The sequence below is a fragment of the Delphinus delphis genome, chromosome 20, assembly GCF_949987515.2.
Source record: "Delphinus delphis chromosome 20, mDelDel1.2, whole genome shotgun sequence".
Lineage (NCBI taxonomy): Eukaryota > Metazoa > Chordata > Mammalia > Artiodactyla > Delphinidae > Delphinus > Delphinus delphis.
This window is the reverse complement of record NC_082702.1, coordinates 40,157,348-40,181,635: the sequence shown is the minus strand read 5'-3', so window position 1 is coordinate 40,181,635 and position 24,288 is coordinate 40,157,348. Positions and strand designations below refer to the sequence as shown.

The 24,288-nt window shown below is 38.8% G+C and overlaps 1 protein-coding gene and 1 non-coding gene across 4 annotated transcripts in view; one reads left to right on the top strand and one right to left on the bottom strand.

Annotated features, from left to right (window-relative positions):
* The window catches only part of CBFB (core-binding factor subunit beta), a 59,681-nt gene that overhangs the window by 26,504 nt on the left and 8,889 nt on the right, over positions 1-24,288 (bottom strand). The window lies entirely within an intron of this gene.
* On the top strand, positions 13,339-13,411 carry TRNAW-CCA (transfer RNA tryptophan (anticodon CCA)). Its single transcript has one exon. It is a non-coding gene; the product is annotated as a tRNA-Trp (tRNA).

Below are 24,288 nucleotides of genomic sequence, written 5' to 3'. Positions count from 1 at the left end.
TGGCAGGAGGATTCTTATCCACTGCATCACTGGGGAAGTCCCTCCAGATTATTATTTTTTTATTTTTATTTTTTTTTTGTAGTACGCGGGCCTCTCTGTCATGGCCTCTCCCGTTGCGGAGCACAGGCTCCGGACGCGCAGGCTCAGCGGCCATGGCTCACGGGCCCAGCCGCTCCGCGGCGTGTGGGATCTTTCCGGATTGGGGCACAAACCCGCGTCCCCTGCATCGGCAGGCGGACTCTCAACCACTGCGCCATCAGAGAAGCCCCAGATTATTTTTAAAAGGAAGTTTTACAGATTTTGTAAAAACCGCAGTAAGGTGATACTTGAAGTGACATTGTTTCTTTTGCAGCTGAAGCTAGGACAATCAGGTACTTTGCTTTAATTTTTGAATCTTGAGTAGGAAGACATAAAGATGTAAATCAACTGGAATTCACTAGCCCCTGAAGAGAGCACGCACTGTTTCTCCCTGTTTGGATACCTGGAGCCACCCAAGGTCAGGTTCTTCATATTTCCTTTCCGTTTTATAAGCTACCTCATAGATTCCTGGTAAGTAATGCTGTTTTTCTTTCTTTTTCTTTTTTTACTTAAGTTAGCCAGAGTTGATTTCTACCACTTTTAGCCAAAGAACCTTAACTGATACAACATTTATTTATGCATACTAAACATAAGAGAATTCTTCTGTTTCAAGTATATAACCCTCGAGCAAAAGTCACTTTAGGTATGATTTCCAAATTTAAATCACTTTCATTTTTGATCACCAAATTAATTTTCATATTGCCTCTAAATATATTTGTTCTCAAGAGCAATTAAGGATCCATCAAGAAAGGACAGGTGCTAATGCTATCATCTTGAGGTGAGTATTTTACTGTGATATAGTAAGAAAATATACAAGAGAAGAAAAGAGAAATTTGTTAGTTCTTACAATCTCCCTCATCATAACAACATTTTATTCTGATAAGTACTTCGAAAAAAAAAAACCCAACCTTGTTATTTTAGGTCTTCTCTACCTCATTTAACACAGGCTTCTGAATAAAAATCAGCATAGATTTTTTTTTTTATCATTTACTGCCTTAACAAGATCTTTTAAATGCAGAGGATGCAGGACTTCAATGAGTTTTCAAAATTCCAAGTTATCCAATACATCTTTATAAATAAGGTTCTTCATCTGCTTACATCAAATATATTTCCTTCGGATAATCTCAGTGCTTTTGTGAGCTAAAATTAGCATTATTTATTACCTATAATTATATAGTCAGTAAGGCAGTTTCTCATTTTGAGGAAAAAGCTGGAAGCGTCAACTTTTTCTTTACTCAATTCAGCAGTTTCTTCAACAAAAAAAAATCATGAGGCATTCTTGTTTTACAGAGGTTTAATAAAAATAACTTATTAAATTATTAATTATGTCAGTAATTAAAAATATGCAACAAAAATGACTACTGAGACACCTGTAAAATAAAACCTAGAGGACTGGGCTTCCTTGGTGGAGCAGTGGTTGAGAGTCTGCCTGCCAATGCAGGGGACACGGGTTCGTGCCCCAGTCCGGGAAGATCCCACACGCCGCGGAGCGGCTGGGCCCGTGAGCCATGGCCGCTGAGCCTGCGCGTCCGGAGCCTGTGCTCCGCAACGGGAGAGGCCACGACGGTGAGAGGCCCGCGTACCATAAAAAAAAACAAAAAAACAAAAACCTAGAGGACTTATGCCTTGTTAGTGCATATTTAAGCCATTCCCCTCCACTAGTAAACACAACTGATTTTCCTGTTAAGGGTCCCAATAAACCATGCTGAATCAATTTCTACTGATATTGGGAAAAAAGCCAAAAACATAAGGTTCCATTTCTCCTCCCATTTGGACCAAGGGAAACAGTCTACAGTTATAGCTGAAACCGTTTAACCACACATTTCCTTCTGTTCTGATAAGTGCTCATTCCCTTCCACATTGTGAATTTAAAACTCCACTGGTATGCACCTAAGTTGAACAAGTAACTGTGATGACCTCATATTCGATACCTCACTAAACCTAAAATAACCCTCTGAATTGCCTATTAATATAACTTGACTTACCACATCTACTAATCAAGATTCCCACTTTTTCCAACAGAGGAGGGGGTGCTACACAATCAGGAGCAAAGCATCTCAGTTATCAATCTACCTCATTATTTTAAATTCTCACACTAAACAAAGAGACAATCCTCATCTAATAGCAGAGGAAGGTCAACTTTATGATCAGATTCTATAATCTTCATCAATGATTTACATCTTTTAGATTCAAAGATTCCATAATCTAGCTTATTCATATTACCTTCCATAGTCAAAAAATATTTTCCTTACGAAATTACTAAGCTCGTAAACAGCTGATTTATCACTTCTTTATAAAAGTTTTCTCATGACTAAGAAAACCACTGATCTGCTTTGGAAAATTCCTAAATGGGTTCAGAAAATGGCTACAGTTCATAATCAAGGCTAGTGCCTGGAACTGTAATTTAAAATATTTAGATGATCCTGTGATTTATTTAGATTGTTCACATTTAAATAAACACAGTTTTATGTGTAGACCTTCAAAGTAAATGCTTGGCACTTTCGTACATTCATAAATACCAAACCTTGAAGTACGAAGAAAAACTCTCTTACTTTGGCATTTTGTAATGTAATTTAATAATGTCATTTAAACATTCAGACATTTTTCACTGAAAATAATGATGGTTTATTTCAAACTGTGAAAAGAAAATGTATTAGAATATGACCTAGGGTTTAAACCCACTGTCCTAGAACAATTAAATGTTTTATATAAAATGAATTCTATAAAGCCTTTAAAATGGGTAAATATTCAGCTAATCACACACAAAAATAACAAAATAGATTGCTTATCTTTCCAAAAGTAAAATATCAGAGGATGTGTTTAAGACTTCACAGAAAGTTAAAAGTGACTGCAGCCTTACATTTTGTGTTCTTTTGGAAATAAGGTAAAAGTATTGCACAATTTTTTAATCAGCTCAATCTCTAAGTTTCAGCATTTGTGATGTTATTTCAATCCAAATTACACAATCACTTTTCTTTCACATCTGTAGCTTTAAATTCCACATCACTGTAGCAGCAGAGCTTCAGCAAAAACATGTACGCACCAACTGTGGCATTATCCATACAATGGGATACCATTCAGCCATAAAAAGGAATAAAGTAGTGATACACGCTACAACATGGATGAACCTTGAAAACATTATGCTAAGTGAAAGAAACCAGAAAAAGGCCACATACTATATGATTCCATTTATATGAAACATCCAGAATAGGTAAATATAGAGACAGAAAGGATATCAGTGGTTCCCAGGGGCTGAGGGGAGGGGGGAATGAGGAGTGACTGTTAGTAAGTACAGGATTTCTTTTTAGGGTGATGAAAATGTTTTGGAATGACAGAGTGGTGACAGCTGCACAATTCTGTGAATATACTAAAAATCCCTGGATTTTTAGTTAATTTAGTGAAGGATGAATTTTATGGTCTATGAATTTTATCTCAATAGAGCTATTATAAAAAATATTTGCAATAAGTTTTATCTGTTACATAGGTGACATCTATAAGATATGTATATGGAGATTTTTGAGCAGGCAGTTGCATATAGGATTCTAGCACTCTGTGAAGAGATATGGGCTGATGATATGAATCTGGCAGCCATCAACAACACAGTGGTATTTATTTAAATCCAGGGGAAAGGAAGAGATTACTCAAGCAGTAAGTAGAAGGAGAAAAGAGGGGGACCCATGAAGAACCCTAAGGAAATTCAACTTTCAGATGTATTCTCTCAGAAGAGAATAATCCAGCAGAGCAGCCTATGAACTGCCAGCGAAGAAACAGGAAAACATGCAAAGAGCCTAGTGGCTAAAGGTTAAGTTAAAGGCCCCCAAGTAAAAATTTCCCCTTTGTTGGCTGCAAGATTTTAAAGCATTACGTTACAGTACCTTAGGTCACTCATAACTTTTAGCAATGTTCTTATATAAGGCAGGAGTTCTTAGTCTGGAGTTCAGAAAACCCACATGAGTTTGGGTTTATGGATAAGTTTCAAGAAGACCAGAAACCTCCCAAAATTCTGTGTAAAAATGTATGTTCGTGTCCATGTGCATTTTTCTAAGCAAGTCCAATGCTTTCACCAAATTCTCAAAAGGGTGTACAAGGGGAAAAGGATTCAACTATGACAGTAAAAATGCAATTCTTCCCTTTCCCCTCATAGACACCAAGGTCTTTGTATCACCAAGCTTGAGAGATGATAAATACCCTTCATTTAGTAAAGGGACCAAACCGCTTAAGCAGCTAAACATTAGTTACCCTGGGTTTTGAAATGTGCCAGAGGAAGGATAAGAGAGAACTTAGTTTCCTATTTATCAACCTGTACAAAATAGTTCTATCTCTGAGTCTGGAGTCTCTTATTCTGAGAGGATATAAATTTGGAATAAACCGTGTCATTTTCAATTGCCCTTTCTTCTACAATACTATAATGGATGTTCAGTGTTTCTAGCTCCTAGGTAGCTGGACTGAGAATAGAAATTGAGGGTACAAAGGGATAGCAGAAAGAGTTCCCTTTATTGAGTGGTTCTGAAGAAGATAATTTCAAGATAATTAAAACAGAATAATTGTAAATTTGCAAAGACTCCCATGCACACTGGTACTGAGCCATAACATCAAGATACACAGAAACCAAGTGTCAAAGCTATTGATAAAAGCAAGCAGCAGATACTTCACCCTCAAAAAACCCATTTCAATTGGAAAGAATATTTCATTTCCTTATAGTAAACTATTAGAGCTCAAATAATTGTGACTCTAGCCAATAAACTTAGATATTAGGGAAAACAGTAGAGGAAATGATCAGTACCCCTTAGGCCCTTAAGACATACCTAAATAATGATTAATAGAAGAACAGAAATACACCTGGAATTTAGAAATGTTTTTCTTGTAGCTTTCCTATAATTTCAATTTGAAAGGATTCACCTACTCAACAGATGTATATTACCTGTCATTTTGTACGTGGTATTATCATAAGGGCAGAGGGGAATACATGATGATTTTTTTAAAAATTGTATCCCACCACCCCAAAAAAGATTCCAACACCAGTTAAAGTCTTTAATAAGGAAGAGTGGAATGCATACAAAAAGAACTGTAAGAATTAAAACTGAATTCACCCATTACATTTAAGTAGGACTCACTTAACTCCTAAGGTTAATGGAATGTTCCATTGACAGTAATAAAATTGTAAGGAGCTGGATCCAGCAGCTTTGCAACCTCTTTTTAAAGACCACAGTTCTAACAAAGTTGCATATAAACATGACCAAGATATAATATCTGAAGATTATCTACCTGAAAAATCTAAAATATTCAACTGAAAAACCAAGTGAATTAATGAGTTCAATAAAGTGCCTGGTTATAAAAAAAAAAACCAACAACTTTCCTGTATTACAACAGTAACTATTTAGAAAATAAAATTAAAAATTAAAAAAACAAACCTTATTTTAAAATAGCACTGGGATTTCCCTGGTGGCGCAGTGGTTAAGAATCCGCCTGCTAATGCAGGGGACACAGGTTCTAGCCCTGGTCCAGGAAGATCCCACATGCCGTGGAGCAACTAAGCCTGTGCGCCACAACTACTGAGCCTACGCTCTAGAGCCCGCAAGCCACAACTACTGGGCCTGTGTGCCACAGCTACTGAAGCCCGCGCACCTAGAGCCCGTGCTCCGCAACAAGAGAAGCCACCACGATGAGAAGCCCGCACATCGTAATAAAGAGTAGCCCCTGCTCGCCGCAACTAGAGAAAAACTGCATGCAGCAAGAAGATCCAATGCAGCCAAAAATAAATAAATTTATATTTTAAAAAATAGCATTAAAAGTATCTACTAAGAATAAATTTAATACGAAACACGTAGGCTCTATAAGAAGAAAATACCTAATTTTTGAAACACAGAAAGAGACTTGAAAAACTAGTGAGATGTTATGTTCTCTAATGGTAAGACTACAAATGCCAATTTATCCCAAAGTAACCCTTATTTTAACGAAATTCCAGTAAAATCTCAAAATAACGTTTTCTGGAATTTACAAAGTAAGTCTGTAATTCACACAAAAGAATCAGACTATCCAAGAGAATAAAAGAAAGTATTTTTCTGCTCTTTCAGCTGTGACAACGCAAGCAGTACATATGCAGTAGTGCTGTGGCAGCCAGAAACAACTTGATGGAATAAACAAAAAAATTAAAAAACAAAACCACATATACAAGTACTTAATAAATGAAAAGGGTAACATTTCAAATCAATGGTAAAAGGGTATTTTACTTAACCAGTGGAGATGGGAAAACTGACTACCATTAAAAAAAAAAAGTTTGAAAAAAAATAAAATGGCTAAATTAATAAAATAAAACTAGGTAACTATTTCTAAACTAAAGGTTAAAATTTTAAAAATTAGGGACTTCCCTGGTGGTTGACTGGGTAAGACTCTGCGCTCCCAATGCAGGGGGCCCAGGTTTGATCCCTGGTCAGGAAACTAGATCCTGCGTGCTTGTGGCAACTAAGCGTCCGCATGCCGCGACGAAGCTCCCATGTGCCGCAACTAAGACCCGGCGTAACGTACATACATAAATATTTTTTAAAAATTTTTTTAAATTAAAAATCTTAATAATGTGTATGAGAAGAGATACCAGGTTCTACCACATTGTCAGAGGGAGCGTGAACTGGCTAACAATTCTGGGAAGGCATTTTTTGGCAACAGTGTGAATTTTCCTCTTACAAACAGCTCGTGTGGCTCGATATCAAAAACAACAAACAACCCAATAAAAAAATGGGCAGAAGACCTAAATAGACATTTCTCCAAAGAAGACATACAGATGGCCAAGAGACACATGAAAAGATGCTCAACATTGCTTATTATTAGAGAAATGCAAATCAAAATTACCATCAGATATCGCCTCACACCAGTCAGAATGGCCATTATTAAAAAGTGTCTACAAACAATAAATGCTGGAGAGGGTGTGGAGAAAACGGTAAATTGGTACAGGCACTATGGAGAACAGTATGGAGGTTCCTTAAAAAACTAAAAACAGAGCTACCATATGATCCAGCAATCCCACTCCTGGACATATATCCGGAGAAAAATAGGGTTCAAAAGGATATATGTACCCCAATGTTCACTGTAGCACTGTTTACAATAGCCAAGACATGGAAACAACCTAAAGGTCCATCAATGGATGAATGGATAAAGAAGACGTGGTACAATATATACAATGTAATATTACTCAGCCATTGAAAAGAATGAAATAATGCCATTTGCAGCAACATGGATGGACCTGGAGATTATCATACTAAGTGAAGTCAGACAGAGAAAGACAAATATCATATGATATCACTTATATATGCAGAATCTAAAAAAAAAGTGATACAAATGAACTTATTTGCAAAACAGACTCACAGACTCACAGCTTTAGAGAACAAACTTATGGTTACCAGGGGAGAAGCGTGGTGGGGAGGGATAGATTGGGAGTTTGGGATTGACATGTACACACTACTATATCTACTACAGATAACCAGCAAGGACCTAGTATATAGCACAGGGAACTCTGCTCAATATTCTGTAATAACCTAAACGGGAAAAGAATTTGAAAAAGAATAGATACACGTATATGTAAAACTGAATCACTTTGCCGTACACCTGAAACTAACACAACATTGTTAATCAACTATGCTCCAATATAAAAATAAAAAAGTTTTTTAAAGTGTGAAATTTCCTTTGACCCAGCAATGTCATGCCTATGAACGTATCCTAACATTTAATCAAAGATGTACACAGAGTATTTGATTACAAGGCTGTTCACTCTTAAGGGTTTTTTAATAATGGCAAAAGGTTACAAATAACCTAGATGCTCAACATCTTGTTGTTTAATGTTGAATCAATAATATATATTAAACAAGGTGTCTTTAAACAGAAACATACATAAAAAAGATTATGTATTAACTGGCTGAGAAGGATGTTGTGACCAGAGGCTTGCAGGAACCTAACTCTGTATCTTCCGTGGAAGAAGTTGTTCGGTGTTCATTAATTCCACGTCTGCAGGGACTTTAGAGAAGATAACTACCATAAATTAGGAGAATCAACCATAATTATTTTTTAAAGGAAAGGAATATTATCACTATGCTTAACCCCAAGACAGCATGGGAAGAGTAAAAACTAAATGTACTTTAGAATCAGATAAAACCTGATTGAAATCCTGGTTCTAACAGTGTATTTGAGACAAATCATTTAAGATTGCTAATAAGCCTCAGATTCCTCACATACAAAATCAAGGCTAAATAACACCTCTTTCATAGTTGATAGTAAAAATTAGTTAAGCCAATGTACATACACTTATGAAACATACAGAGCACCATAGAAACTGAATGCTTACACACAATACTTCCACCAAAGTTTTACACAGTGATTTCTCTCCAAGGGAAAGAAGCCATTTTTTTTGAGACAATGAACAGTTGATCACACCAATGAATCAGCAGATAAGCAATAATACTGGGATGGCCACAGGCACCCAGGAAAACAAGATATTCCACAAAGGAAGTATGCACCCTGCCTTTTAGTTGTAATCATTTCTGTAGTCTATTTAACAGATTCCTTTAGAAGATACTTGGTTCTGACTCATTCTCCTTTAGTCACATGTTCCTCCTCATTTAGAAATGCATAGTCAGCTGCTTGCCTGTTGGATAATCATTACAGACAGTCATTCAATCTCACTTGCCTCTGAATCATAACTGGGTTGCATGTTAAGTGTAAAAAATAGCTTCTTCTATAGTGATTTAATGTAATTTACCAATCTACTTCTTACAGTTCAAAACAGAAAACAGTACTTCTTGCAGAAATCGTAACATGGATTAACACAGAATGTGCCTGGAACTTAAAAGATTAAGCAAGCAAACGTGTGCACGCGCGTGCATGCACACATGCAGACAGACGCACACTCAATAAATGGATGTGTTAACCAAACCCATCCTAAAAGGCATATGGAAAATGAATTAAAATATGTAAAAGTAAAGAAAAAAAAAGGCATAGGGACCTGAATAGCCAAAACAATCTTAAAAGAACAAAACTGGAGGATTCACACTTCCCAATTTCAAAACTTACTGTAAAGATTCATTAATCAAAACAGTATAAAAAAAACCAGCATAGTATTGGCATAAAAACATATAGACCAATGGACTAGAGTAAAACACCAAGAAATAAACCCTCACATAGGTGGTCAAATGATTTTTGACAAGGGTGCCCAGACCATTCAATGGGGAAAGGACATTCAATGGTGTAAGGCGATATCTGATTGTAGCTTTTTTTTTTTTCCTGTACGTGGGCCTCTCACTGTTGTGGCCTCTCCCGTTGCGGAGCACAAGCCCCGGACGCACAGGCTCAGCGGCCATGGCTCACGGGCCCAGCCGCTCTGCGGCATGTGGGATCTTCCCGGACCGCGGCACGAACCCGTGTCCCCTGCATCAGCAGGCGGACTCTCAACCACTGTGCCACCAGGGAAGCCCTGATTGTAGTTTTGATTTGCATTTCTCTTCAATGGGGAAGAATAAAGTTGGACCCTTACCTAACACTATCTACAAAAATTACTTCAAAATGTACCAAAGACCTAAATGTAAGACCTAAAACTATAAAACTCTTAGAAGCAAGGATAAAAGCTTCACGACACTGGATTTAACAATGATTTCTTGGGGATGACACCAAAGAAACAGGTAACAACAACAAAAATAGACAAACTGGACTTTATTAAAATTTTAAAAATTTGTACATCAAAAGACACTATCGGGGCTTCCCTGGGGAAGGGGGGACACGTGTTCGAGCCCTGGTCTGGGAAGATCCCATATGCCGCGGAGCAGCTAAGCCCGTGCGCCACAACTACTGAGCCTGCACTCCAGATCCTGCAAGCCACAACTCCTGAAGCCCGGGCACTTAGAGCCCATGCTCTGCAACAAGAGAAGCCACCACAATGAGAAGCCCACACGCCACAATGAAGAGTAGACCCTGCTCACCGCAACTAGAGAAAGCCCGCACATGGCAACAAAGACCCAACACAGCCATAAATAAATAAATAAATACAATTTTTTTAAAAAAGGACACATGCACCCCAATGTTCATTGCAGTACTATTTACAATAGCCAGGTCATGGAAGCAACCTAAATGCCCATCGACAGATGAATGGATAAAGAAGATGTGGTACGTATATACAATGGAATATTACTCAGCCATAAAAAGGAACGAAATTGGGTCATTTGTAGAGATGTGGATGGACCTAGAGACTGTCATACAGAGTGAAGTAAGTCAGAAAGAGAAAAACAAATATCATATGTTAACGTATATATGTGGAACCTAGAAAAATGGGACAGATGAACTGGTTTGCAGGGCAGAAATAGAGACATAGATGTAGAGAACAAATGTATGGACACCAAGGGGGGAAAGTGGTGGTGGGGTGGTGGTGGTGGTGCAATGAATTGGGAGATTGGGATTGACATATATACACTAATGTGTATAAAATGGATAACTAATAAGAACCTGTTGTATAAAAAAATAAAATTCTAAGAAAAAAAGAAAAGTTACATGATATAAGACTTAAAAGAAAAAAAAAAAGAATATAGCTTCTGGGGACAACATGTGGCAATTCCTCAAAAAATTAAGAAGAGAATTACCATATGATCCAGCAATTCCACTTCTGGGTATATACCTACAAGAACTGAAAGCAGGGTCTCTTAAGACATATTTGCACACCCATGTCCGTAACAGCAGTATTTACAATAGCTAAAACATGGAAACAACCCACATGTCCACTGACGAATGAATAGATAAGCAAAATGTGGTCTATATTATTATTCAGCCTTTGTTTTTCGTTTTCTTTTTGTTTGTTTGTTTGTTTTTGCGGTACGCGGGCCTCTCACTGTTGTGTGTGGCCTCTCCCGTTGCGGAGCACAGGCTCTGGACGCGCAGGCTCAGTGGCCATGGCTCACGGGCCCAGCCGCTCCGCGGCATGTGGGATCCTCCCAGACTGGGGCATGAACCCGTGTCCCCTGCATCAGCAGGCGGACTCCCAACCACTGTGCCACCAGGGAAGCCCTCAGCCTTTTAAAGAAGGAAGTTCTGCAATATGCTACAATATGGTGAATCTCCAGACATTATACTAAATGAAATATGCCAGTCATAAAAAGACAAATACTGTATGATTCCACTTATAAGAGGTACTTAGAGTAGTCAAAACCACAGAGAAAGAAGAATGGTGGCTGCCAGGAACAAAGCGGAAGGGGGAGTCGAGGAATGGGGAGTTACTGTTTAATGGGTATAGAGTTTGTTTTATAAAATAAAAAGAGTTATGGGAAAACTCATGTAAAAAGGAGGCAGTTCATGGTGAACCTAGAATCAGAAAATATATAGCAGCCCACTTCCTCTGATCATTATTTCCTCCAGACCTCCAGCATACTGTGAACAATGGCTCACATTGTGCCAGATGCCCCAAATCCAGAATGAGCCCTAGGTTTTCCATAACCTACTCATGACTCGGCTCACAAACTTCCCCAGAGGCTTTTAAAATTCGCCAGGAAGCTGAATCCAGAAGTAACACTGAGATTTTGTTCAGCTTATCTCCTAGGAACTTTCATGTTGAACTGACATTATAGTCCTTTATTTACATTGCCATGAAGTTTGTGCTTGCTATATTCAGTTTTTCAAAATTAAACAAATCACTGTTTAGAAATACATCCATAGGAACAAGATGATAAAGAAAAGAAGGAAGTAAATATATTAATCAAGGTAGTGAGAAGTTTTTGTGGAGGGGGGAATAGGACTGTGAAGTTTTTTAAGGCATCACTATCCAACATAAATATAATGGGAACCACAAATGCAACTCACATATATAAATGTAAATTTTCTAGCAGCCATGTTTAAAACACTAAAAAGAAACAGGTAAAATTAATCCCAGTAATGTTATTTAACCAAATATATCTAAAATATTATTTCAACGTGTAATCAATATAAAAATTATTGAGATATCTTACATGCTCCTTTTTTTTTTACCAAGTTTTCAAAATTCACTGTGTACTTTTCCACATACAGCACGTGTCAACTAGACTAGCCACGTTTTAAGTGCTCAATAGTCACATGTGGGGACTTCCCTGGTGGTGGAGTGGTTAAGACTCCACGCTCCCAATGCAGGGGCCCCGAGTTTGATCCCTGGCCAGGGAACTAGATCCCACATTCATGCCACAACTAAGGAGTCTACCTGCCACAATTAAAAGAGCCCATGTGCTACAACTAAGGAACCAGTGAGCTGCAACTAAGGAGCCCACCTGCTGCAAACTAAGACTTGGCGAAACCAAATAAATAAATGTTTAAAAAAATAATAATATTGCTAAAAAAAAAAGCCACATGTGGCTAGTGGCTACCTACTAGACATCACATGGATGTTCCTTTTATTATTATTCCTAAAACCGTAATATGTTTTTTTAAAATTAATTATTTATTTTTGGCTGCATTGGGTCTTCCTTACTGCGCGCGGGCTACTCATCATTGCGGTGCGTGGGCTTCTCACTGTGGTAGCTTCTCTTGTTGCAGAGCACGGGATCTAGGCGTGCAGGCTTCAGTAGTTGTGGCATGCGGGCTCAGTAGTTGTGGCTCACGGGCTCTAGAGCGCAGGCTCAGTAGTTGTGGCGCACGGGCTTAGTTGCTCCACGGCATGTGGGATCTTCCCAGACTAGGGCTCAAACTCATGTCCCCTGCACTGGCAGGTGGATTCTCAACCACTGCTCCACCAGGGAAGTCCCCATACATATGTTTTTATCTACTCTTTCATAAGATCACTTAACAAATAAAAACATGACTAGCTTTTAAGGGGAAAATGCATTAAATAACAAACATTTAAAAAGTAAAATATGCAGAAATAGCCCACCTAATTTGGGACATTTTATAAGGTATTTTAAGTGACAATAAAAATCACTGTATTAAATTTTACAACACAAAAAGTATGCTGAAATATTATACTGGTTTTATTCTACAGTCCCACAGAGTTAATGTCATGTGTTGCAAATTTTCACTAAACATCATTTTTCAGAAGAATGCTCCACCTAGATACACTGATGGTCCATCGTCTGGAAGAGCCATTCCTTCTGTGAGCCATCTGAGAAGATGCTCATGCACCAACAACATTCATACTCTGAGATATACATGGCTTTGTTAAGTAGAAAAAACCTTAGATTTTTAGTCTAGTCTAAACTTTGGTAATCTGTAATATGATTTATATTCTTACACAAAACTGTCCTTCATGGAGGTATATTTAAAATTCCTGGGAATTCCCTGGTGGTCCAGTGGGTAGGGCTCTGTGTTCCAAATGCAGGGGGCCTAGGTTCAATCCCTGGTCGGGGAGCTAGATCCCACATGCATGCGCAACTAGGAGTCTGCATGCCGCAACTGAAAGCTCCACATGCCACGACTGGGAGTCTGCATGCCACAGCTAAGAAGTCCGAATGCCGCAACTAAGAGTCTGCATGTCACAACTAAGAAGTCCGCATGCCACAACTAAAAATCTCGCATGCCACAATGAAGTTCCCATGTGCCGCAACTAGGGCCACTGCAACTAAGACTTGGTGCAGCCAAAATAAATAATAATAACAACAACAAAAATTCCTGCTGGCTTTCTCACTGTATACAAAAGTAATGTTAGCATAAGCATCACAAACCACCATCAACTATAACACTGTGAGGCCCTGAATGCTATTTCTGGATTCTCCGCAACTCCAAGCCTCTACTTGGAACTCACTTTGCTGAAAGAAGTCCCTATCCCACCCCAAAACAGCTCCATATAGCTCCCTTCATTTCTTAACTCTCTCTTACCGGTACTTTTTCACTCAGGTTTAACAAGCATTACCACTTTAGGTTTATAAAAATTCTTTACAGCTCTCAAAACTTTTCCAAGTCCTATCTGATGTTTACAACCATCCAATAAGAAGAAAAAGTTTAAAAGAAGAAATTAAAACTGAGAGATTAAATAATTCACTTGCAGAAGGTCACAGAGCCAGTAAGTGGTACAAGCTAACACCCAAATCTCATAACTCTATACATTCACCCAAACCACAGGTGCATTAATGGACTGCATTATTAATGCTTCCTAAGTATTTCAGGACACGTAAAAATAGATTATTTCCCTAAAAATAGAGACTGGACAGTCAATTTCATGGTTAAATCCTTAACTATCTAGAACAATAAATGACATGAACTCTTCACATGACTTCAGAATATATTATATGAATATCCCACCCCCAACCCAAAATAGACAGTTTACTAGTTCTGCCATCTTCATTCTGTGATTCAAAGTAAACAGTGCGTTTTAAAAAATACATTTATTTATTTACCTGGCTGCACTGGGTCTTAGTTGTGGCACACGGGTTCTCTAGCTGTGGTGCACGGGCTCTAGAGCGTGCAGACTCTAGAGCGCGCAGACTCTAGAGCGCGCGGGCTTAGTTGCCCCAGCATGTGGGATCTTAGTTCCCTCACCAGGGATTGAACCCGCGTCCCCCGCACTGGAAGGCATTTTTAAGAGAGTCCTAAAATGTTCTGACCCAAGAGGTACAATTTCAAGAGAAAAACATACAAAATTAAGTTATAAAATTCTTTGTTCCTTAACTAAGACCAAAAAAAGGTAATGAAATAAAAGAGGCAGATGCTATTTATTGTAATCCATTCTGAGTCAACTCTGTTAAGAATTATTTCTAAAAGTATTACAGCTGACTTTACCAAATTATTAACACAAAAAATTGATTATGTGTAGTTTTCCAGCAGCTTATCATCACAAATATCATTGGCACTCTGTTAGAAAAACAATTCAAGAAAAGTTAAAGGTTGAAAGGAAAAACATGGAAGTTAAAGGTTGTTCTGAAGTCATCAAATGAGGTCGAAAATGACCATATTAAAATATTCACTTTAAAAGGAAGAATAACTTGGTGGGCCAAAATATTCAATAACTTTGGAAAGTGGTATGTGGAGTTTCTAGCCACTTACCTAATGATTATTAGCAGCAGTGTGGTAAACTGCAAACAACACAGACTCTTGGGTAAAAGACCTGGGTCTCGATCCTGGCTCTACCTAGGAAACAGATTACATGACTACTAAAGATTTATTTAGCCTCTCTAGGCCCCAGTTTCCTCAGCTGTAAAGTCAAGTTATCATTAAATGTGTTCCAATATCAAATAAAAGACTTCACTATAGCGCAGGATTAAGAGAAGTAGTAATGTATATATCATCTAGTACTAGTGGTGGTGATCACCATAAAAGCTAGTTTGTAGATTGTCAAAATGTATTTTAAATGGTCGAGTTCTGAAAACGTTCTGAATTTGATAGTGGTGATGCACATTGTGAATATATTAAAAACCACTGAATTGTACAGATGGATGAGATGGTGAACTCTATGTTACATGAACTTTACTGCAATTAAAAAAAGAAAAAATGGGGCTTCCGTGGTGGTGCAGTGGTTGAGAGTCCGCCTGCCGATGCAGGGGACACGGGTTCGTGCCCCGGTACGGGAAGATCCCACATGCCGCGGAGCGGCTGGGCCCGTGAGACATGGCCGCTGAGCCTGCGCATCCGGAGCCTGTGCTCCGCAACGGGAGGGGTCACGACAGTGAGAGGCCCGCGTACCGGGGAAAAAAAAAAAAAGAAAAGAAAAAATGGCCCAGCAGCAATGTTCTGGATAGCAAAGGGATGGCAAGCCAGAACTGAAAAGCTGGAATAAGCAACACCCTCAAAAAATTTAGAAGGGTTTTCCCAAAGGGCCATTATTTAAAACAATACTCTGCAAGTGAGGCCAGACACTTATTAAAAATTATCATTTGGGCTTCCCTGGTGGCGCAGTGGTTGAGAGTCCACCTGTCGATGCAGGGGACACGGGTTCATGCCCTGGTCCAGGAAGATCCCACATGCCGCGGAGCGGCTGGGCCTGTGAGCCATGGCCGCTAAGCCTGCGCATCCGGAGCCTGTGCTCTGCAACGGGAGAGGCCACAACAGTGAGAGGCCCGCGAACCACAAAAAAAAAAAAAAAATATATATATATATATATATCATTTAATATGGGCAAAATATTTTATTTATTTGAAAACATCTAAATTCTCCTAATAGAAATGCTGCAGTCACATGTTCCTAGGCTACCCTTTTGTTTTTGTTTTTTGGGGGCTGCGTTGGGTCTTCATTGCTGCGCGCACGCTCTTCCTAGCTGTGGTGAGCTGGGGCTGTTCTTCCTTGCGGTACGAGGGCTTCCCATTGCAGTGGCTTCTCTTGTTGCAGAGCACGGGCTCTAGGTGCGTGGGCTTCAGGAGTTGTGGCCTGCGGGCTCATTAGCTGTGGCACGTGGGCTCTAGAGGGCAGGCTCAGTAGTTGTGGTGCACAGGCGTAGTTGCTCCATGGCATGTGGGATCTTCCCAGACCAGGGCTCAAACCTGTGTCCCCAGCATTGGCAGGCGGATTCTTAACCACTGTGCCACCAGGGAAGCCCTACCTTTTTTTTTTTTTTGAAGTATGTGGGCCTCTCACTGCTGTGGCCTCTCCCGTTGCGGAGCACAGGCTCCGGACGCGCAGGCTCAGCGGCCATGGCTCACTGGCCCAGCCGCTCCATGGCATGTGGGATCCTCCCGGACCGGGGCATGAACCCGCGTCCCCTGCATCGGCAGGCGGACTCTCAACCACTGCGCCACCAGGGAAGCCCTACCCTTTTGTTTTAATCTGAAGATTAATCTGCCTTCATATCTAAAGTTTTAAAACACAGAAGGGCTTAGTATTGACTGTATACATGGAAGAAAAGTTTTCCCCTGTAAAAACAACCTGCCAACCATTCCCAGACTTGACCCTTTCCTGCTGAGGACACACAGTACAGCACAGCAAAGTATCAGAGTCCTAAAAGCACAGTTACACTGCCAAAAGGCACATTTTAAGTGTTATTTTAAATTCTTGGTTCCTAAATACACATCAATTTGAGAAGGCCCAGCCTAAATTGAAAAGCTCATAGTAGATAATAATTTCCAACTATTTACATTGTATACTTTCATAAAAGAAGGTAACAATAATTAAACTCCCCACCAAATCACTGTCTATAACATGAAGAACACAGCTAGCTAGTCTGTGGCTTCTAATATTCTGTAGAAAACTAAGTATCAAAGAAGTGATATCAAATAAATAAAGTCTCTAAGTCTGCTCAAGCTAAATAGCATTAAAATTTACAAATGCTTTCTTCTCAGTAAAAAGGAGATCATAAAAGTATCAATCTATGTTATCTATGTAGCAATTAAAACAGCACCTGGCACATAGCCAGTGCTACAGAACTGTTTGCTATTATTATTCTAATTCTTAAATGAGGAAATTAGAGTACACAGGAGCAAAGGGAGTCTCATATATTCAGACGTTGTTAATAAACGTTTTCTGCCCACCAAAACGCCTTTACTAGAATGCCCAAAGTTTTCTGTAGGAGAGAAAAAGATTTTTCATATGATTGCCATGTGTACAGTATTGACTGACTACTGTTTCCTACATTTGCAAAGATTTCCTAGATGGATGAAGACACATGTGTGCTCGTTAGGTACATCGATGTCCATATTTCTCATCTTTTTATTCTAAAAATTAACACTGATAATCATTTTGTTGCTTCTTTCTTATACAAAGGTATCTATTTCTGATTTTTCTATTCTTTGATAGTTAATAACAGTAAGATCAGAAAGATATAGATATTTTAATGTCAGATAAAAAAGTATCCTACAATAAGATGTGCAGAAAATTCAAAGATAAAAAGTAAATGCTATATCAAATAGAAAAATTTTTACTTTAAAATTTAAATATACACAGAAAAAAATAAGAACAGCAATATAACAAAACATTAACAATGGTTTTCTAAGAGGTAGGTTATGGATGATTTTTATATCTTTTCTAAAAGTGTGTTTTCCAAATTTTTCTTATTTCTTTTGTCAGGAAAAAGGTTATTTTAAAACACTACATTGAGGGACTTCCCTGGTGGTGCAGTGGTTAAGAATGCCAATGCAGGGCACACGGGTTCTATCCCTGGTCTGGGAAGATCCCACATGCCGCAGAGCAACTAAGCCCATGAACCACAACTACTGAGCCCACGTGCCGCAACTACTGAAGCCTGCGCACCTAGAGCCGGTGCTCCACAACAAGAGAAGCCACCACAAAGAGAAGCCGGCGCACCACAATAAAGAGTAGCCCTTGCTTGCCGCAACTAGAGAAAGCCTGTGCGCAGCAACAAAGACCCAACACAGCCAAAAATAAAATAAATAAATTTATATATATAAAAAAACCCATTACATTGAAACAACACAGATGAACCTTAAAGACATTATGCTAAGGGGAATAAGTCAGTCACAACAGGACAAATACCATATGATTCCACTTATAAGAGGTACCTCAAGGAATCAAATTCACAAAGACAGAAGTAGAATGGCAGTTGCCAGGGGCTGGGGGCATGGGAAAGGAGAATGGAGAATTATGGTTAAGGGGTACAGAGTTTCAGTTTGAGGAAGATGACAAAAGTTCTGGAGATGGACGGTGGTGACGGTTACACAACAGTTTTAATATACTTAACGATACTGAACTGTACAGTTAAAAACAGTTAAAATGGTAAATTTTTTGTGACGTGTATTTTACCATAATAAACAAAATAAAAACACAAGCTCAAAAAAACCAACCAACCAAACAAACAAACCCAAACATGGAGGTCCAGTGGTTAAGACTCTGCTTCCAATGCAGAAGGCATGGGTTCGATCCCTGGTTGGGGAACTAATATCCTACGTGCCACACAACGCGGCAATCAATCAATCAATCAATAAAGACTTAAAGAAAAATACATCAAGCTCTTGAAGGAACTACCATTAATTTCAAGATTATCAACATTATGAGCCAGGCAGCATTAAAGTTTACAAATGAGAGAAAGTTAAGAGAGGCACAACAGAAGCCAAAATTACACTTACATTATAGCAGTTTTGACAGAATCTGTATTTATATTTCCTAATACAATGTTTTTTTAAATAAATATTTTATTTTTTACTTTAAAAAATATTTATTTATTTGGTTGTGCCGGGTCTTAGTTGCAGCATGCGGGATCTAGTTCCCTGGTCAGGGATCAAACCGGGGCCCCCTGCATTGGGAGCGCAGACCACCAGCGAAGTCCCACTGGACCACCAGCGAAGTCCCCTAATACAATGTTTTATATGCAGTCAAGGCTATCTCTACTTTAAAACAGACTCATAATAAAACTTCAATTGCAAAAATATCGATAAAGAACTTGTATTTAATACATAAAAAATGCTTACATCTCAATAACTTGATATCAAAAAATGGGCAAAAGTTTTGAACAGACACTGCCAAAGATACACAAATGGCACACGAGCACATAAAACATGCTCAACGTCATTAGTCACTAGGTAGATGCAAATTAAAACCAAAATGAGATACCACTACAAACTCACTAAAATGTCTAAAATTAAAAAGACCGACAGTACAAAGTGTTAGTAAAGACGTGAAGTAACTGAAACTTTCGTACATGGCTAGTTGGAATGTGAAACTGTACAGCCACTTTGGAGAGCAGTTTGACAGTTCCTTAAAAAGGTATACTCATGAAACAACCCAGTAATTTCAGTCCTATATATCTACCCAAGAGAAATGAAAACAAATGTCTACATAAAAGACTCGTATATAAATGTTCAAAGCAGCAGAGTAGCCAAAACAAGGGGAAATAACTCAAATGGCCATCAACTGGTAAATGGATAAACAAAGTGTTACAAGTCCAAACGGTGGAATACTACTCAGTAATAAAAAGGAATGGACTACTATACACACAATACAGATGAATTTCAAGAGCAAGTTGCTAAGTACAAAAGACTACATACTGTATGATTCCATTTATATGAAATTCCAGAAAAGACAAAATAGTATGTAACAGAAAGGAGATAGTGGTTACCTGAAATGACACTGCCTGCAAAGGGGCATGAGGGAACTTTCTGAGGTTATGGAAATATTCTGTATCTTTATTGTGGTAGTAATCACACCAACGACTGTACACATTTGTCACTGAATTATATACCTTAAATAGGTGAATTCTGTTGTATATAAATTATATCTCAATAATGACAATTGAAAAAAAATTACAAAAGAAAATGAGAAGCAGTAAAGCTGGGATACAGCAGCCCTTCTCAAAAACTGATTTCTTTAGTTGAACATTTCAATAGTCTTTATCCTTGCAGTGTTTGAATTAATCATTCAAAAATACTGGGGTAGGAAACAGAAGCAAAAAGGGAAAGAATTAAGGATGTTTCTCTCAGACATATTTTCTGACATCTCTAACTTGAAATATATAATTGAGATATGGCCAAGACTAAAATGTTATCTTTACATTAAAAGGTAAATCTAGGCAAATAATGCAATTCAAGAAAAGGGGAAGAGATCAGTGCTGTATATCAATTATATCTCAAAAAACCTGGGAGAAAAAAGAGAGGGGAAAAAAAAGAGTACATCATCTTCAAATACTTCAGAGGTACATTTACCATATATGAAAATTAATGTAACTCTAACTGGAAGGTACTATGATATTCTCATTTTTAAACATTATTATTTCTTCATGAAGTCAGTCAACTCTTCTTGGATTTAAAAATTGTTGAAATAGGGCTTCCCTGGTGGCTCAGTGGTTAAGAATCCGCCTGCCAATGCAGGGGACACGGGTTTGAGCCCTGGTGCGGGAAGATCCCACATGCCGCGGAGAAACTAAGCCCGTGTACCACAACTACTGAGCCTGCGCTCTAGAGCCCGCAAGCCACAACTACTGAGCCCGTGTGCCACAACTACTGAAGCCCACGCGTCTAGAGCCCGTGCTCCGCAAGAGAAGCCACTGCAATGAGAAGCCCGTGCACCGCTACAAAGAGTAGCCCCCTCTCCACAACTAGAGAAAGCCCATGCACAGCAACGAACACCCAATGCAGCCAAAAATAAATAAATTTATTTTAAAAAATTATTGAAATAAAACTTTTCTAAAAGCCCAGATTACTTATTTCAATGCACTGAACTGTTGATAACTAAGTGCTGGAAAATATACTTCATGTTTTAGTTGAATTGAAATACTTAAAGTCTAGATCTGACAAGTTAGTTGTAAAGTTGCCTCAATTTCTCTTGGGGAAACCACATTCCAAAGCGTTACCACAGATATCTTTTATTTGGAGTGACTGGGCTGTATAAGGAGGAGAGGGAACTTGCTGCTGAGCCTGAATACGGATTTCTCAAAGCTAACATTAAGGAGTCCTCTAAACTCTGCCAAATTGTGGATGGTATATAAACAGACACAATATTTATTTTGGGACAAAGATCCTGCAAGCAAGTAAGCAAAACACTCCAGAAGCAGCAGTCACAGACCTTTGAAGACATTTAAAACAAGAGTTTGTCCTCATGCATTAAATCAAATGCTGTTAAATTTTGCTTTGTTACTTTATGCTGATGAAAATGAATGATAAAAGATTTTCATTTTAAGTATAAATGTTCAGAAAGGACAAAAAAAGTAAAACACATAACATCAAAAATGTTTAAAAGTACCTACTCTAACGCCATACACATTATAATTACTCCCAATGTCTGCTATTAACATTACCTGACTATCAATTAAAATCATAAGGTATAAATAGCAATGCAACAACCATATAAAGTTTAACTGCTTTTTCTGGGACCACACAGTATATTCTAGATATATCTAGATAAAACTAGATAGTATATTCAATTTCCATAGAAAAAATGGTAAACAATAGCACTATAAAGTTCATTTGTTCAGTTTATAAAGTTTTCATATGCTTCATGCTCACAAACTAGGATCATGTAGTAAGCATAAACAATCATTAATTTAAAAACCTAAGGAGGCTTTCAAAAACACAATGCATACAAAAACCATTACTCTGACCACTCAAGACTAATAACTTATGGTCAACCATAATTATCTGCATTTGTTTGAAATAAAAATCAATTGGAAATAAATTCTAAGAGGAAAGATCAAATGAATTGGGTGTTGCTTGGTCTACAAAAATTTAACATAAGAATGATTTCAATTCTATCTGTTGCATCCCTTGTCTTCTGACAGCTAAATTAGAGGAAAGCAGTTTAAGTTAAGGAAGAATTATAAACATTTTGGCTGTTTAGGTTTATAAAATACCAGGATGGACCACTTGGGAAAGATGCAGTCTCCCAACATAGTAGAGCTACCTGAAGTGAAGCTGACCTAAGGCACTCTACAGCACTAAAACTCCTTGATTATCTATAATCTCACCCTACAAACCCATCAAATAGCCTAACTTTGGATAGGGCTTTACAATTTAAAAGGCATTTTCACATATTCTGGTACGTCATTTAATCCTCACATGAGGTATATGAATAGGGAAGACATTCTGATTCCCATTTACAGGTAAGGAAACCAGTTATGATTGTCTTTTGACTCATATCCAGAGCTCTTTCCACTATACTGTATTATTTTAAACCTCTTCTAAGAAAGACCCTTATTAAGAGTCAGTGTAGACAACTCACTAGATACCTGGGTGCAAAAGTTTCAAATATATTTGAAAGACAGATTATAAAATTGTGTGCTCTGACTTGATGGTCAGTTATCCATTAACAGACCTTCCTTACTGAAGACCCTTGTTTTGAAAATATTCCTACAAACACAAAGGTAGAAAGAATGAATAAAAGGACTGGTTTTGCTAAGACCACTTTCTTAGATCATAAAGCCATATTTCAAATGAAAGAGACTATGGAGCTTCTGTTTCCTATTAGCATTCTAATTTTTTTCTGAATTCATCAAATTTAAGTGAACATTGTGGTAGCCAGCCTCCAAGATGGCCCCAATGACCCCAGCCTCCTCTCATGTTTGTGAATAAACCACCCCCCTCCCTGTTGAGTGTGGGCTAGACTTAGTGACTCACTTCTAATGAACAGGAGAAGACACAAGTGATCAGAGAATAGGTCATAAAAAGCAGGGTGACCTCATTCTTTTTCTCTCTATGGAGAGGAACATGTGACTAGGAACTGAAGCCACTGACCAAAAGTGATGAGTGAGCTTGGAAGGGGATTCTTTAGCTCCAGCCAAGCCCTCAGAGACTGCACAGCCCCAAGAGCTTGAATGCAATGTCCTAGGAGACCCTAAGCCAGAACCACCCAGCCAAGCCACTCCCAGATTCCTGTAAAAGGGCACGAGGGGACTGAAACATTATCTGGATTGTGGGTGGTGTTTACATGGGTGTGCACATTTGTTAAAACTCAAATTATACACTTAAAGTGGGTGCATTTTTTGGTAAGTAAACTATACTTCAATAAAGTTGATTTTAAAAAAAAAGCCACCGAACTCTTGAGATAAGCAAAGGGTCACTTATGGAAAAGCAGTGCCATAACTTAAAAAGTTAAGGGTGGGTGGTGAGAAAACAGAAGCTGCAACAAGCTACCACCACAAACTCACATATCCTAAACTGCTCCTCAAAATTGCTCCACCCACAGCTTTTCTCATCTCAGATGACAGTAATCCCATACTCCCAGCTGCTCTAACCAGAAAGTTAAGAGTCATTCTTTTTTTTTTTTAATTAATTTATTTATTTATTTTTGGCTGCGTTGGGTCTTCGTTGCTGCGCGCAGGCTTTCTCTGGTTGCGGTGAGTGGGGGCTACTCTTTGTTGCAGTGCCCAGGCTTCTCATTGCAGTGGCTTCTCTTGTTGTGGAGCACGGGCTCTAGGTGCGTGGGCTTCAGTAGTTGCAGCACGCAGGCTCAGTAGTTATGGCGCACGAGCTTAGCTGCTACGCAGCATGTGGGATCTTCCCAGACCAGGGCTCAAACCCGCGTGCCCTGCATTGGCAGGCGGATTCTTAACCACTGTGCCACCAGGAAAGCCCAGAGTCATTCGTTTTTTTAAAGATTTTTTTAAAAAAATGATTTATTAATTTATTTTATTTTTGGCTGAGCTGGGTCTTCGTTGCTGCCCGTGGGCTTTCTCTAGTTGTGGCGAGTAGGGGCTACTCTTCGTTGTGGTGCACGGGATTCTCATTGCAATGGCTTCTCTTGTTGCGGAGCATGGGCTCTAGGAGCACGGGCTTCAGTAGTTGTGGCTCGCGGGCTCAGCAGTTGTGGCTTGTGGGCTCTAGAGCACAGGCTCAGTAGTTGTGGCACACAGGCTTAGCTGCTCTATGCCACGTGGGATCTTCCCGGACCAGGGCTCAAACCCGTGTCTCCCGCATTAGC